Source organism: Phyllobates terribilis, unplaced genomic scaffold (genome assembly GCF_046119375.1).
Source record: "Phyllobates terribilis strain yellow unplaced genomic scaffold, ASM4611937v1 Scaffold_1__5_contigs__length_1240528914, whole genome shotgun sequence".
Classification (NCBI taxonomy): Eukaryota; Metazoa; Chordata; class Amphibia; order Anura; family Dendrobatidae; genus Phyllobates; species Phyllobates terribilis.
Window position 1 is genome coordinate 1161244516 of NW_027362761.1, and position 17278 is coordinate 1161261793.

Sequence of the window (17278 nt, forward strand, 5' to 3'; positions counted from 1 at the left end):
TCAACCTCCTTGAAACCTTTGAGTTTCCACTGTTTCTGCTCCTCAAACTAAGCAAAAAGATTTCGTGTGCAAATAGAATTAGGCCTCCTTCATATCTACGTGTCTCCAGTACATGTAGCATCCGTTTTTACAGGAACCGGCACGTATCCACAGGTATCCATTATAACCTAAGGGGCTGCTGACATGTCCGTGTTTTCACATAGACCGTGTGTCTGTGTGACCCACACATAGACATGTCTGTTTTTTTTCCAGCCGCACGGATGACAAGGGCCAATGAAAGTCTAAGGGTCCGTGTAAACACGTACAGCACACGGATGACATCCATGTGACATGTACCGGAATAGAATGCAGAATAGAAATTACAGATTTGTATGTGTTAAAAGATGTGCAAAGATATAGATAGATATATATCCGTCACATATATAATTTGTGCTTTGCATGTGTAGATTTTTGTACAGCTAGTAACCTAATAAATAAATGAAAACAATTACGTGGGGTAATCAGCAAAGGTAAAGCAGACAGCTGTGATCTGATATTATCAGGCTGGGAAGGTTTTTGGTGATTGGACCCTTCCTAGCCTAAAGATACCTGCCAAAAGCCGGCGCAAAAGTGGAGCATCAGATGAGATGCTCCAATTCTGGTGCTTCGCCTTTGCTCTTTCCGATGCCCTGGTGCGGTGGCAATAAGGCAACGGGTAAGCCCTGATGTTAGTAATGGAGAGGTGTCTATGAGACACCCCATTACTAACCCAATAATAAAAATTAAACACATACGAATAAAATACTTTATTTAAATTATCACTTTTCCTGGTTCACCACTTTATAAAAAAAAATCCCACGCAGGTTCGACATAGTCCAGCGAATAGAAACCTGAAAAGAGCATACACACGAAACACAGAGAAATAAAACAAAGACACTTTCCCTTGTTCACCACTTTATTAAGAAAAAAAAAGTTACTGATGTCACCGCTTTTCCGAGTTGTCGGGTCTTGCGCAGCGCAACGTGACCTGCAAGTGGCTGTTGGCAAAGCCAATTCCTTCAGTTAGACACCCTCCACGATCGGGAATGCATCAGCTATATTGTGGATAGGGGATAAGTAAGAATGAGCGAGTCTGCAGAAATTCTAATAAGGCCATGGTCCCACTATCAGTGTTTGGTCAGTATTTTTTCTCTGGAGTGGGAGCCAAAACCAGGAGTGGGTGATAAATGCAGAATTGGTGACTTGTTTCTATTATACCTTTTCTCTGACTGTTCCTCACCTGGTTTTGGCTCCCACACCTGAGAAAAAATACTGACCGAATACTGATAGTGGGCCCGTGGCCTCGGGAAGATTTGCTCAAATTAGGCCAGGAAATTCGATAATGTGCATTTTTATGGTTTGTGGTCTCTGTAGATACCAGAGCGCAATTAACATAAGTAAAACAAAGTGAAAAAAAATTATACTTACCCGACACCCAACTGGATCATCTTTATTCTCATTTGCACAAGGAAAGACTAGAAGCAATGGGATGAAACTAAATGGGAGGAGACACAGATTAGATATTAGAAAAAACTTTTTGACAGTTAGGGTGATTAATGAGTGGAACAGGCTGCCACGAGAGGTGGTGAGTTCCCCTTCAATGGACGTCTTCAAACAGAGGCTGGACAGACATCTGTCTGAGATGATTTAGTGAATCCTGCTTTGAGCAGGGGGTTGGACCAGATGACCCAGGAGGTCCCTTCCAACTCTACCATTCTATGATTCTATGATTCTATGTTGTTCCATGCAGACTTGCTCCGGTCCAGTCATCTCTTTCTTTCTGATCACCAATGTGTTCTTTGTGACTATGCCTCCAGTGATGTCATGGGACCTAGTCAGTGTCAGAGGCGCCAAATTTGCCATAGAAGAGACCATACCAGTGATCGGACCGGAGATTGTGACCAAACTGAAGTGAAGCTGTGAAGGTGAAGGCCAGGTGAGTATCATATTTTTTTTAACCCAGTCCTGTGAATTCCCCAAATTTGTGTTATAGGCAAATCCAAATTTTTGTTAATTTTTGAGTGCAATTCAATCTATTTTGCTCATCTCTGTGGTGTTAAGTTTTGACTTTGAGATAATGTCGATATCTGTATCTATGGGAGGTTTAGAATATGTGTATGACTTGTTAGTCCTATATTTGGCTCGCTCTTTCATCCGTGAAGATAAAAGATCTTAGCTTTTTGTTTGCATATTTTGTCCATTGAATGTCCGAAAAGTGTTGATGGACGGTCTTCGAGACGTTTTGCTTTCTCAATAAGCCTGGAGTACATACAAGAAAGGACAGGTGCAAAGCTTAAGACAACATTATTGTTTAATCAATGTAGTATTTATCCATCGTGAGGACCATTTGTGGGAAAAGCTTGGGCTGGGATATTTGTTAACCTCCATCGCAATTGACGGTGTGAAATCACAGCATGTTTGGTCAATACCGGGCTATCACTCATCCATGTTTAGTCATTAGGGCGGCTGGTTGCATCTTTAATCCTTGGATACATAAATATTTGTGCCCGCTGTCTCGCTTTCTCATGTCCTACAGATATGTCTGCTCCTCTCTCAGTATCTGTCCTTGTGTTTCATGTTTACACACTCTTTAGGTCTGGAGGATTTCTTGTCACTCAGATAATAGACAATGCCAGAAGTTCTTGGGGTGGTCTTAAATGCTTTGCTGACCAGGTTATCTCGTCTGGATTGACTTGTCCCAGATCTAACAGTGAAGTATAAACATATTGAGGTTACATTATCTCCAGATCTCCGCTCCTCCAGCTACAAAGTCCTCATCGAAAATAGTTATGTTCTTACTAACAATCGAAATAAAACTAAACTTTTATGAATCTTAACTATTAAACTAAATACCTAAAAATCTAATACTAATACACAATATAAAATTACCTCCTGAAATGGAAGGATGGACCCCTAAGGGTGGCCATAGACATTAGGCTAGGTCTCGTGATCAAAGATCGCTATGTAGCACTTACATAGCAACACAATACAAGTGAATTAGGACACATTGTGACCCCAAGGGAGCCGCGACTAGCTAGTTGCAAACATTTAGACTCTGTTAGATTTTTTGCGACTTGCTTGTCATCATCGCGGTACCTTTGGGGGTTGCCCCATTCACTTGTATTGCACTGCGATGTAACGGTGCCACATAGGGTTCATTCGGACACCAGTTCTCTGCGTACGAGTGCTATCCGTGTTCTTCACAGATAGCACTCGTACCTATAATAGTGAATGGGGCGGTTCACATATCCGTGATTTTTCACTGACCGAGCGGTCCACACAAAATCGTGGAGACATGTCTGATATTGATTCGAGTGTCGGATCTAAATATTCAATGCAAGTCTATGAGTCCGTGAAAAAATAAGACATCACTCCATCTGAGAGTGGTCTGATTTTCATACACAGCTACATAGCAGAAGTTGGAGAAACTTTTTCCTTTTTTTCGACTTACGAGAAAAACTCGTCTTGACGAGGCCTTAGTATGAAATCAATCAAAATGAAAGCCACCCGATGACAGACTTTCCTGGCTGCCAACCAATGACTGACTTTCCTGGCTGCCAACCAATGACTGACTTTTGTTGTTTTACTAGTTCACGAAAGGTGTTTTTGTGAAAGAACATTCCAATAACATTTCCAGAAAGACCATTTTATGGATCAAAATATTAATCGAACACTTGTTTGTTAAACACTTATTCGACCATGCGTATACTTTTTTCTAGTCTGTATGACCATCAATGGGATAAACACGTCTACCATCCCATCCCCTCTTATAGTGTAGCCCTGAAAAAGCTGTAGTTTTACCCTACTTTGAGAAATAGGGTTCATATAGGTACTTTCTTATCTGGATATATTTTAGAACGGGAAGCATACTTTATAAGGCAGTATCCCTCTGCAAGACAGCATTAGACATTTTGCAAGGCATACTAGATGACCATCTGACCTGCATTGGTTTCCACTTGGTCTAGCAAGGAAGTTTTATAGAGATGCAGCACAGAGGAATAGGTCAGATTGCTTTATTTATATTATCAAATTATACAATTTTTGGGAATTTATTTCTATGACATGAGGTGCCCATTAAGAGGCATTATTTATGGTAGCGCCATGAACCTGCCGAGAGCAAGTCCTGCTAAGAATTATTGGAGTGCATGGTCAACCATCACTCCAATAGACCTCGGTTCTTCGGATTGGTGGAGATCTTAGTGGTTGGACCACCAGCGATTGGAAAGTTATTCCCTATTGCATGGAAAAAGGATAACTTCCAGACTTGAGAATACACCTTTAACCTACATTTGGCTGATGTCTACTATCGACCCCCATACACATGCATGCTTGCTTTAGTCAAGTTTGCATGTTTTCTGAATGGAGAAAAGCTGCCAGAACTCTCCACTGCTCCATGGACATCCTTAGTGGTCTGCCCTTGCCCGCAACAACTTTTTGACAATCTTTGAAATTTTTTATAGCATTTGTGAAAATAATCACCTAGGCAGGTTGGCAGGTTAATAATGTAACTATTTTTTATTCCTTGCATCCACGGTCTTACAGCGATTCCGGGCGATGGTCACAATGCAATGTACCCAATCCAAAAGATCCCATCCCATCCTGGGGCCGATAGTTCAACTGCCCCAGTACCAGGCAATACCCACTGTCTCCTAACTTTTGGTTGGCCCACAGCTTTTGTATCACCTGCCGGTATAGTCTGCAGTCACAGCCTATGTTCCTCCAGATGATGGATTCCATGACTAGCATGTGTATCCAACTACAGCCAGCAACAACCCCCCTATCTATTTCCTCTTCAGTGTCCTAAATACCCCAGGCTGCTCCCCTCCTGGAATTGAGCCCGGTCCTCGGGAAACACCCCCCCCAAAGCTAATTATGCATTGGTGGAGGTATTTTACTGTTGCTGAGCCCATACCTGGGACTACATGTTAGACCCCCTGTGGTGACAGCTCCACTGGGTCTACTATCTCCATCCACATAATGGGACTAGAAACTGGAACAATAATAGTTTGAGACCCCTGTGACACTAACGAGATTAATGAAATTATTGCTTTACTTGATTACCAATCTTGTATCTGGCATTATATATGCATAAAATCAAGCCCACACGTTTTCCGCGGCTTACTGTCATTGAATGGAAACATTGATTCCCAAGGCTGAACTGACGAGCAAGCAAATCTCTAATAAAACAGAGCAAGCAAATCTCTAATAAAACGCAACAATAAGATCGACGTAACCGGTGCTCCGTGCTGGAAAAAGTCTGCATCCCTTAGAGCCGTGGATTCCGCTCTATGTGCATTGGTCCAATATTTTTTAGTCCGTGGCCAGTTTCTCACAGCAATAGTGGAGAGGGTCCCTGACCTGGTGCCCTCATGAATTACAAGAATAGGGGGCTACAGAAGACTAGTCCACTTTAAATCAACTCCTCACCCTTGAGTTATTATTTCTCACCTCACTTACCCCCTGCAGTCCGCCTGCCCCTAGCTCTGATCCAACAAAAGGGTGAAGTTAAAAAAATGCATTAAAAGAGGCATTTGTGGGGGTATTTCAAAATGTAGCTTGCAAAAATTCGGTGACCTGGGATTCACATATGTGTTTTCAGTTACCGCTTATCATAAAAAAATTCTGGGGACTGTGACCTTGTGAGAACTTTAAGGGTGAAAGCAGGGGCTTCATTAGACACTCCAGGTTAGCATGTGCCAATTCATTGGTGGTACAGAGGGTCATCTGACCCCTTAAGGCTATGTGCCCACGTTGCGGACCTGAAGCATATTTTTTACGCTTCTCCCTGGCGGGAAAATCGCATGCGGATATTACATGCGGTTTTCCCGCCAGGTAGAAGCGTTTGTGAGGCGTCTTTGCATGCATTTCCGCATGCGGGTTATCAAGCACTTCTCCAAGCATCACTTGGAAAAGTGCTTGACAACTTGTTCAGAATGGTAAAAAATAAAAAAATAAACTTTATACTCACCTTCTGATGCATTCTCTGCCCCGTCCGGAGTCTTGAGCGGCTCACGCTGTTGTGTGCAGGACCTGCGGTGACGTCATTGAGTCATGTGGTGGGTCACATGACTCAATGACGTGGCAGGTCCTTCAGACAACAGCGCGACGGAGGGAAAACATCAGAAGATAAGTATAAACTTTATTTTATTCTTTTTTTTACAGGTTCTTTGGTACCCAGGTCTGGATGAGAGTCTCCTCTCCTCCAGACTTGGGTACCATCCGCACATTGATTCCGCAGCGCTTCCGCAAAATTAATGAACATGCTGCGGATTTTTGACTGCAGCATATACGCTGCGGAAAAATCCGCAGCATGGGCATTGACATTGCGGAATGCCATTGGGGACCATGGGGTGCGGATCTACATGCATTTTTCAAGCGTTTACGCTGCGGAATACGCTTGAAAAACGCTACGTGGGCACACAGCCTAAGGCCTAAGGCTGTGTGCCCACGTAGCGTTTTTCAAGCGTATATGCTGCGGAATTTCCGCAGCGTAAACGCTTGAAAAACGCATGTAGATCCGCACCCCATGGTCCCCAATGGCATTCCGCAATGTCAATGCCCATGCTGCGGATTTTTCCGCAGCGTATATGCTGCAGTCAAAAATCCGCAGCATGTTCATTAATTTTGCGGAAGCGCTGCGGAATCAATGTGCGGATGGTACCCAAGTCTGGAGGAGAGGAGACTCTCCTCCAGACCTGGGTACCAAAGAACCTGTAAAAAAAAGAATAAAATAAAGTTTATACTTATCTTCTGATGTTTTCCCTCCGTCGCGCTGTTGTCTGAAGGACCTGCCACGTCATTGAGTCATGTGACCCACCACATGACTCAATGACGTCACCGCAGGTCCTGCACACAACAGCGTGAGCCGCTCAAGACTCCGGACGGGGCAGAGAATGCATCAGAAGGTGAGTATAAAGTTTATTTTTTTATTTTTTACCATTCTGAACAAGTTGTCAAGCACTTTTCCAAGTGATGCTTGGAGAAGTGCTTGATAACCCGCATGCGGAAATGCATGCAAAGACGCCTCACAAACGCTTCTACCTGGCGGGAAAACCGCATGTAATATCCGCATGCGATTTTCCCGCCAGGGAGAAGCGTAAAAAATATGCTTCAGGTCCGCAACGTGGGCACATAGCCTAAGCGTTACAGTGCTGACTTTTCTAAAACAAAACTGGCATTAAAATAGATGATCTCCTTTAATGTCATTGTGCCAAGCATGCGGTCACCACGGTCCATGCTGCCCCCAAATGTCACAAACTGTTCTTAGAAACACAATGGTAGAAGACAACGATCATTATCACCAAAAGGAGCTCTTGCTAATTATTTTCCTCCTTCTATACTCTTTTCTTGCACTATTTGTCCTTTGTCGAACAAAGTAGGGATTTTTTTTAGATGATTTCTCCACTAACCTTTTTTTATTTTTTACCAGCTGAACCAAGTAAAACATTTACAGACAAACTTGTGGGCACACCAAGCCCCTCTCCCCTCTCTCTCTACTGCAAAAAGTTTATTCATCTTTACTAAAGATTTTGGCCCAGCTAATATCTCTTAACCCAAGACCCTCCAACATACAGTGATGGTGGCAGATCTGATAAAATAAAGATGATAAGATAATGTGGCCAGCCCTTATTATCTCATTCAGTAGCCATCAGTAGCCACTGTCATACAGAGGCCATAGGAGGCAAACGGTGCAAAATTTTTAATGAAACCCAATAGCAAAAATGATTTTTAGCCTCAATTGCATGCATTTAAATAAGAAGAAAAATGTACACAACTCCTTTAAGTACTGCAGCTCCTCTCCCATTCACGTCAATAGGAGTAGAGCTGCAGTAGCTAAGAAATTATTTTTAGCCCCAATTGCTTGCATTTAAGTAAGAAGAAAAAATGTTCACAAAGGTGGACAACCCCTTTAAGAACGGCCACTATATAGTGCACGGATCTGTGCTGCTCCAGCTCTATGCACTGTGCCATGGGGGTGCTGGGTTTCAAACCCTCACTGATCTAATATTGATGGTCTATCCTCATATCTTAGTCCTGAGTAACCCCTTTAAGGAAGTCTCTGACTTAGCTGTCTATATACCTCTCATAGATATAAGCAAGGAGGGCAAGAGAGGTATGTCTGATATAGGGGGCAGGTAGGGCTGGGGTTTGTGAGTTGGGCTGGGGGTTAGTGCACCATCATGCACAGAATATGCTCCTAGCCACAATCTTGCAGCGGCGCCTGTAAATATCTTTTATTACCAATGCCTTCCATGTTCGAATGGGGGAATAAGAATGGAGAAATCTGCTTTTAAATACCTTCTTTTATGGGACGTTGCAATACACAGCACAGCGGGACGGAGAGCCCAGAAGCTCGAAGCTGTCATAGGAAAACATTAAATGTCTCATGTTAGACTCGGCAGCTTGCAGGAATTCCTGGTCGTTTTGTGGGTATTTATGCCTCCGATGTAATGATGGATCATGGAGAGGAGAGAAAAAAGCAGAGACGTAACTCTTGCTGTGATAGAGGACAGAGGCCTATTATATAGGGCCGCTGCTCCATCTTCTAGTGTTTCTCTATGGTTTATGCTTTCCAATGAGGCCACTTTCACGTAAGGTTGCCAGGTCAGCCATTTAATAGGAAACATATAAACCAACTTGTCATAGACCAAGGAGATGCTCCACTAATCTCAATTTCCAGAATTGCTTCCAAGTTCTAAAGGGATTTCACCTGATTTTACAGCGCTACCTGCTTTTCTTTTCGTAAAGAGTTACTAAACTTTTTTTTTTTAGTACTAGCTACTTTACTTTTCTTAAAGAGTTACTAATTTTTTTTATAGTGCTACCTACTTTGCTTTTCTTAAAGAGTCACTAAACTTTTTTATAGTACTACCCACTTTGCTTTTCTTAAAGAGTTACTAAACTTTTTTATAGTGCTACCTACCGCTACTTTGCTTCTCTTAACCCCTTTACCCCGAGGGTGGTTTGCACGTTAATGACCGGGCCAATTTTTACAATTCTGACCACTGTCACTTTATGAGGTAATTACTCTGGAACGCTTCAACGGATCTTGCTGATTCTGAGATTGTTTTTCGGGACATATTGTACTTCATGATAGTGGTAACATTTCTTCGATATCACTTGTGTTTGTTTGTGAAAAAAACGGAAATTTGGCGAAAATTTAGAAAATTTTGCAATTTTCAAAATTTTAATTTTTATGCCCTTAAATCAGAGAGATATGTTACACAAAACAGTTAATAAATAACATTTCCCACATGTCTACTGTACATCAGCACAATTTTGGAACCAAAATTTTGTTTTAGTAGGGAGTTATAAGGGTTAAAAGTTGACCAGCGATTTCTCATTTTTCCAACAAAATTTACAAAACCATTTTTTTAGAGACCACATCACATTTGATGTGACTTTGAGGGGCCTTTATGAGAGAAAATACCCAAAAGTGACACTATTATAAAAACTGCACCCCTCAAGGTGCTCAAAACAACATTCAAGAAGTTTATTAACCCTTCAGGTGCTTCACAGAAATTTTTGGAATGTTACTTTAGACCCAATTTTTTTATTTTCACAGGGGTAATAGGAAAAAATGGACCCCAAAATTTGTTGTGCAATTTCTCCTGAGTAAGCGGATACCCCATATGTGGGGGAAAACCACTGTTTGGGTGCACTATAGGGTTCAGAAGGGAAGGAGCACTATTTGACTTTTTGAATGTAAAATTTGTTTGAATAATTAGCGGACGCCATGTTGCATTTGGGGAGCCCCTGATGTGCCTGAACAGTGGAAACCCCCCACAAGTGACCCCATTTTGGAAACTAGACCCCTTATGGAACTTATCTAGTTGTGTGGTGAGCACCCTGAACCCCTGGTGCTTCACAGAAGTTTATAACATTGAACCGTAAAAATAAAATGTTCACATTTTTACAACAAAAATGTTTTTCAGCCCCAAATTTTCCATTTTCATAAAGGTAATGTAGCACCCTGAGGACTCGGCTGCTACAGGGGTATTGCACCTCGACCCAGAGGTGTGGTATTCCACTCCCGGGTAAGGATGGAGTGTGGGACTGAGCTCAGTAGGCTGCATGCACTACATACATCCCATTTCCGGGGGACAGAACTACGGTACTCCCACCAAGTAAATGTGCAGGTACGACAGCGTCTGTCCCTGGCTGGAGTGGGAGGGGGGTGAAACATCCCAGTAGTGTAGGGGCAGATAGGGGGAGTACTCTGGGTAAAGCTAGGAGCTCATTGGGTGCTGGTCACCTGGGCTCACACATAGAGGGAGTATATATGGTGGGCACCATCTTAGGACAGGGAGAGCGGAGGGAGTCTTTAGGAAGAGTTCAGCCAGGAGGGCTGACAGGGAGCTGTGGCTCCGGCTGGGCCCAGCTCCAGAGCCAAGCCTGCAGAGGAGAGAGGAGAAAGAAAGGCCCAGAGTGGAAGACCAGAGGGAACCCTAAGAACCCAGAATCAGACCAAAAAGGGTGAAGGGTTGGCGGACACGGGTACCGGAACCCGAACTGGTGGAGGCCACTTATCCTCAGCCAGGAACCGGAGGTCGTGGTCAAGATTTGCCACGACCCTCACCAAATCCACCAGAAAGGCACACCAAGTATAGGGTCAGGGAACCCAGAGGAGGTTTGACCACCAAGAGACCCGAGGGAGCCGGCCAAAGGTGGATCCCTGGTGGGAACGGCCAGAGACAGAGAGAGAGAAGGGAGCTCAGGACCACGCTCCGGAACTGCCTGGGGGTTGGCCGAGTCCAGGACCTGGTGGACGCAGCACGGCTCGGGTGGTCACTCAAGGCCAGAGTGACTGAGAGAACACCCGTGAGTAAAAACCCTGAAACTGCATCTCCTGACTCTGACTCTTCTTACTGCACCGTCACAACCCCCATCATCTTCACCTGCTGCCCTGAGGCCATACCCCTCCCGTTGGGGGTTATAACATCATCGCTGCACCCATACCACCGGCCTCAGCGGACTGTTCTGCAGCGGCGGCTGCAAAGCCGCACTCAACGGGTGGCGTAGTCGACATCCAAGTTAACATCTACTGCCATAGACTGCCACTTAGTTTGACACCCTGGGCACGGACCGGGTCACCGCCACGAGACTACAACCCTCAACAGATCCGGCTCCGGGTAAGCTCCCGCGTGCGCAACGCAGCGCGACACAGGCCCAGGGGCGCGTCAACTTTGGCGTAGTCGGCAGGATAACATGCCCGCAACCACCGGGTACTGCGTGCCTGAAGAAAAGTTCATATTTACCATAAAAAGAAGTCTCCCGCCAATTCCAGAGGGTCCCCGCCATCGGACGCCATCACGAGTCGTTTCCCGCCGGTTGCCCGCCATCTGCAGTCTTTTCCCGCCATCCACAGAGTTTCCCGCCACTGGGAGACGATTCCCGCCATCTGGGAAGATTTCCCGCCCTGGCAGAGCGGACGCCATTATGGGCGTGCCAGAGGGTGGCAAGAGGCCACCTCCCATCGTGGGCCAAAAACGTGGGCGCCAAAAACGAAGACCGCCCCCACCAGCAGAGACTGCAATGATTGAGATGTCCATCAGCGTGGGGGGTCTGCCCCTGGAACTGACAATCACCAAGTTGCCCCAGGACCGCCCTCAATGGGGGCGGATACAGAACAAAACAGAGAAGATGGGTGCAGCCTGGAGGAGTCTAGAGAAGCCGTACCCGGAGATGGAGGGAGAGTCAGGCAGCACCGACCCTGTGGTCAGGAGCCTGTTGCAAGCTACCACTCCACAAGACCTGGTGGAGATCCTGGCACAGCTCCCCCGAGACCGGGAGCGTGCACAGACCGCGCTGGAGGGCCTCGCATGGAGGATGGCCCAGGTGCAGCGAGAAACGCTGACGGAGTGGAGCAGGGAGATGGCCCAGCAGGCTGGAACCCGCCAGCGAAGCACACCACCCGCAACGAGGAGCACGCCTGCCCCTGAAGAGGATGCAGAAGGGACGGAGGCCGGAGACGCCGCCGCACAGGGAGCTGAAGAGACGGAGGCAAGTAAAGGGGACGTCACTACCCCAAGCCCAGCCACCGTAAGCCTACCCCCGCTCCCCGTCGCAGAGCCCGAAATCCCACCGATCGTGCCCGTTGCCGCACCGCTACCGTTCCAGACTAGGCCTCAAGCAGGAGCCGCGGCCACGCCTCTTGTGATGTCACGCGCCTCAACCCTGAGCGCGGCCAAGCAGGAGACGCCACCGGCCTGGTCGCAGGGCCGAGTACCCCCGGGCGCCGCAGTACCAACAGCGCCCTCTACCGAGCCACCGGCCTGGTCGCAAAGTCAAGTACACCCGGGCGCCGCCGTCTTCACGGTGCCCTTCACCTTCAGGGTGCCCCAGGCCTGGTCGCAAGGCCTGGTGAACCCGGGCGCCGCTACCACCACCGCGCCCTCAACCTCCACAGTGCCGCACCTGGGTGAAGACTTGTTAGCCCAGCATATTTGCCCGGATGGGCAGCCCTTTGAGTGGTCACCGGAGTACTACCATCCCCGACTCCGGAACGAAAGACCCCTGGATGAGCCCCTGATCCCGGCTCCGGCGCCCGCCAAGATCACCCCACTCTCGCTGGAGGAAGCGCAGTTTGCGTGGGACCCCACTGGAGGAGACCTCATCGGGTTCACTCAAGAGACCCGGGCGGCCGCAGCCCAGCGAGCAGAGTGCTGCCGGCAGCAATTAGAGGTTTTCGACCGGGAACGACGAGAGAGGCGGGTCCGCGAGGAGCGGCTGCAAGTGAGGAGTGCAGAACAGAAGAGCCGGACCCGACGGAACCCCCGTGCAGCCCACGGTCCCCGTGCCACCGGGACTGTAATTAAATTCCAACTGCAGCACGGTTGGGGCTTCATCCGGGATCACCGCACCCCTGGCGACGTCTTCGTGACCCGCAGGGATGTTGAGTCCCACCTGCCGGAGGGACACAGAGGTCGTGACCTATACCTGGGTGATGAGGTCACCTTTACCCGGCACCAATGTGCCAAAGGACCCTATGCCCTTCATGTACACCGGTTGACGGAGGAAGAGCTGAGGTGTCAGGAGGAGCAAGAGGACCCGGACGGGTCTGAAGAATGCAGGGAGGAAGCATCAGGAGGACGCCGTTATTAGAGTACGGTAAAAAAGAACTGTACATAGTTATCCGTAAGGGTATAAGAACTGCTGCTAATTTAAATATGTTCCCCGTTGGGACAAGTGTGAACTTAAACCCGTGAGTCCCCTATCCCTTAACAGGCTGAGGACTGTGAACAGCCATTCCTTTTCCCCACTGGCCGAGGACTGAGAGCGGCCACCTCCCCTTGTATATAGTTGCGCTTTCTAAGGCGCCCCCTACTGGTTTTATAGGAAACTGTTGTTCTTGAACTGACTGTTGCACTTCTACCTGGTCACAAGCGCACAGTGGCCAGTAGCTCAAAGAACATTATTATGAAAGAGTTTTATATGAAAGAAAAAGTTTATCTTGTTTAAATCTGATAATGTTTAATGTTTGATATGTTCTTGTATGTTTTGAAAAAAATTGTATGTTTTTGGATATTTTATTCTTTTACAGCCCGAGGACGTGCTGTGATTTACCAGGGGGGAATGTAGCACCCTGAGGACTCGGCTGCTACAGGGGTATTGCACCTCGACCCAGAGGTGTGGTATTCCACTCCCGGGTAAGGATGGAGTGTGGGACTGAGCTCAGTAGGCTGCATGCACTACATACATCCCATTTCCGGGGGACAGAACTACGGTACTCCCACCAAGTAAATGTGCAGGTACGACAGCGTCTGTCCCTGGCTGGAGTGGGAGGGGGGTGGAACATCCCAGTAGTGTAGGGGCAGATAGGGGGAGTACTCTGGGTAAAGCTAGGAGCTCATTGGGTGCTGGTCACCTGGGCTCACACATAGAGGGAGTATATATGGTGGGCACCATCTTAGGACAGGGAGAGCGGAGGGAGTCTTTAGGAAGAGTTCAGCCAGGAGGGCTGACAGGGAGCTGTGGCTCCGGCTGGGCCCAGATCCAAGCCTGCAGAGGAGAGAGGAGAAAGAAAGGCCCAGAGTGGAAGACCAGAGGGAACCCTAAGAACCCAGAATCAGACCAAAAAGGGTGAAGGGTTGGCAGACACGGGTACCGGAACCCGAACTGGTGGAGGCCACTTATCCTCAGCCAGGAACCGGAGGTCGTGGTCAAGATTTGCCACGACCCTCACCAAATCCACCAGAAAGGCACACTAAGTATAGGGTCAGGGAACCCAGAGGAGGTTTGACCACCAAGAGACCCGAGGGAGCCGGCCAAAGGTGGATCCCTGGTGGGAACGGCCAGAGACAGAGAGAGAGAAGGGAGCTCAGGACCACGCTCCGGAACTGCCTGGGGGTTGGCCGAGTCCAGGACCTGGTGGACGCAGCACGGCTCGGGTGGTCACTCAAGGCCAGAGTGACTGAGAGAACACCCGTGAGTAAAAACCCTGAAACTGCATCTCCTGACTCTGACTCTTCTTACTGCACCGTCACAACCCCCATCATCTTCACCTGCTGCCCTGAGGCCATACCCCTCCCATTGGGGGTTATAACATCATCGCTGCACCCATACCACCGGCCTCAGCGGACTGTTCTGCAGCGGCGGCTGCAAAGCCGCACTCAACGGGTGGCGTAGTCGACATCCAAGTTAACATCTACTGCCATAGACTGCCACTTAGTTTGACACCCTGGGCACGGACCGGGTCACCGCCACGAGACTACAACCCTCAACAGATCCGGCTCCGGGTAAGCTCCCGCGTGCGCAACGCAGCGCGACACAGGCCCAGGGGCGCGTCAACAACAGGAGAAATTCCATCAAGCAATTTGTTGTGCAATTTCTCCTGAGTAAGCCGATACCCCATATGTGGGGGACAACCACTGTTGGGGTTCACGGCAGGGTTCGGAAGGGAAGGAGCACCATTTGACTTTTTGAATGTAAAATTTGCTTGAATAATTAGCGGACTCCATGTTGCGTTTGGGGAGCCCCTGATGTGCCTAAACAGTGGAAACCCCCCACAAGTGACACCATTTTGGAAACTACACCGCTCCAGGATTTTATCAAGGGGTATAGTGAACAACCCAGAGGTACATTACAGAATTTGATAACATTAGGTCATCATATTGAATAAGTTGTCATTAGTCTTGAGTGCAAGTGCTCGCTATTTGAGTTTGCATCGGGTGCTCGGGTATGCACCAAGTATCGCGAGTGCTCAAGTGACATGCTCGAGTCCCTGCGCTCCATGTTTCACGGTTATTAGACAACCAAAAAAAAAAATGCGGGGATCGCTCGTGCATGGCAGGCAATCCCCATGAGGTTTTTTTGGCTGTATAACAGCTGCAAAACATTTTGGGTGGAGACTCAAGCATGTCACTCGAGCACCCGCTATACTTGGTGCATACCCGAGCACCCGATGCAAACTGAAGTAGCGAGCACTTGTGCTCAACATTAGTCGCCATTTTGTCTGCATTTTTTTTTCTTTACTTCTGAAAAAATCCCAACCCCCAACCCTAACCTTAGTCAAACCCTAATCCTAGCCCAACCCTTGCCCAACTCTAACCTTAGCCTAACCCTAGCCTAACCCTAACTCTAGTCTAACCCTAGCACACCCCTAACCCTAGCCCAACCCTAACCCTAGCCCAACCCTAACCCTAGCACAACCCTAACCCTAGCACAACCCTAGCACAACCCTAACCCTAAACCAAGCACAACCCTAACCCTAGTACAACCCTAACCCTAACCCTAGCACAACCCTAACCCTAGCACAACCCTAAAGTTTATTTTTTACGCCGTTCCTCGTGCGGTATAAGTGATTAGACGTCTTTATTCTTCGGGTCGGTGCGATTACAGCAATACCAGATTCATATTGGGTTTTTATGACTGACAGCTGTCACACACTAAAAAACCATTTTTTTTGCGAAGACTAGTTTTTGCATCGCCATATTTTGAGAGCTATAATTTTTCCATATTTCGGCCGACAAAGTCATGTGATGGCTTGTTTTTTGCGGGACAAGTTGATGTTTTTATTGGTACCATTTTTGGGCACGTGACATTTTTTGATCGCTTTCTATTAAGACTTTTAGAAGGCAGAATAAACAAAAAAACAACAATTCAGAAATTGCTTTTTTTTATTTTTATTTTTTATGCCGTTCTGCATGTGGTAAAATTGATAAGGCATCTTTATTTTGGCGCTTTTACACAATAAAAACCATTTAATAGAAAAAATAATTGTTTTCGCATCACTTTATTCTGAGAGCTATAACTTTTTTATTTTTCGGCCGTTGGAGCTGTATGGCGGCTGTTTTTTTGCGGGACAAGATGATGTTTTCAGTGGTACCATTTTTATTTACATTTGTCTTTTTAATCGCGTTTTATTCCATTTTTTGTTTGTAGGTGTGATGATAAAACATTGTTTTATGTTTAATTTTTTTTTAATTTTTTTACCGTGTTCACTAAAGGGGTTAACTAGCAGGACAGTTTTATAGGTCAGGTCGTTCCGGATGCAGCGATACTAAATATATGTACTTTTATTGGTTTATTTTTTTCATAAGATTAATTATTTATGGGTACAATATATATATATTTTTTGATGATTTTTTTCATTCTTTTTAAAATATTTTTACAATTTTTTTAAAATTCTTTTTTTTTCACTTTCTGACATTTTTCTTACTTTTACACTTTGTCCCACTATGGGACTTTCACTTTTTGCAGCCTGATCGGCTGTATAGCACAGGAATGCAGAACCATCCATGTGCTATGCAGCCTGTCAGCGCTGCACAGGGAGAAATTACTTTTTTGGTCGTGCACTGCACATGACCAAAGCAACTTCCTGCCTCCTGGTGACCCAGATGTTGTCATGATGACATCGGGTCACCATGGCAACATTCGGGACCGGACTCAGACGCCGCGGGACGCCGGCAGAGAAAGTAAGTATCGCACTTACCTCCTCTAGCCACCGGAATGCTGCGATCGATTTCGATCGCAGCATTTCGGAGGTTAATGTGGCAGGAGCGGTGCGGGACCGCTCCCTGCACATAGCACCGGGTGTCAGCTATAACAATCAGCTGACACTCGGCGGTGAAATCGCCAAGGCTTACTAATACGTATCTGGCCCATAAGGCCCAGGGCACAGATACGTATTAGTACGCCCTGGGCCGGAAAGAGGTTAAAGAGTCACTAAACTTTTTTTTTCTTAATAATAATAAGTTATAAATCACTTTATTAGGGGATTAGTCTTCATTCCTATAAAAAAAAATCCTGCTTTGATATA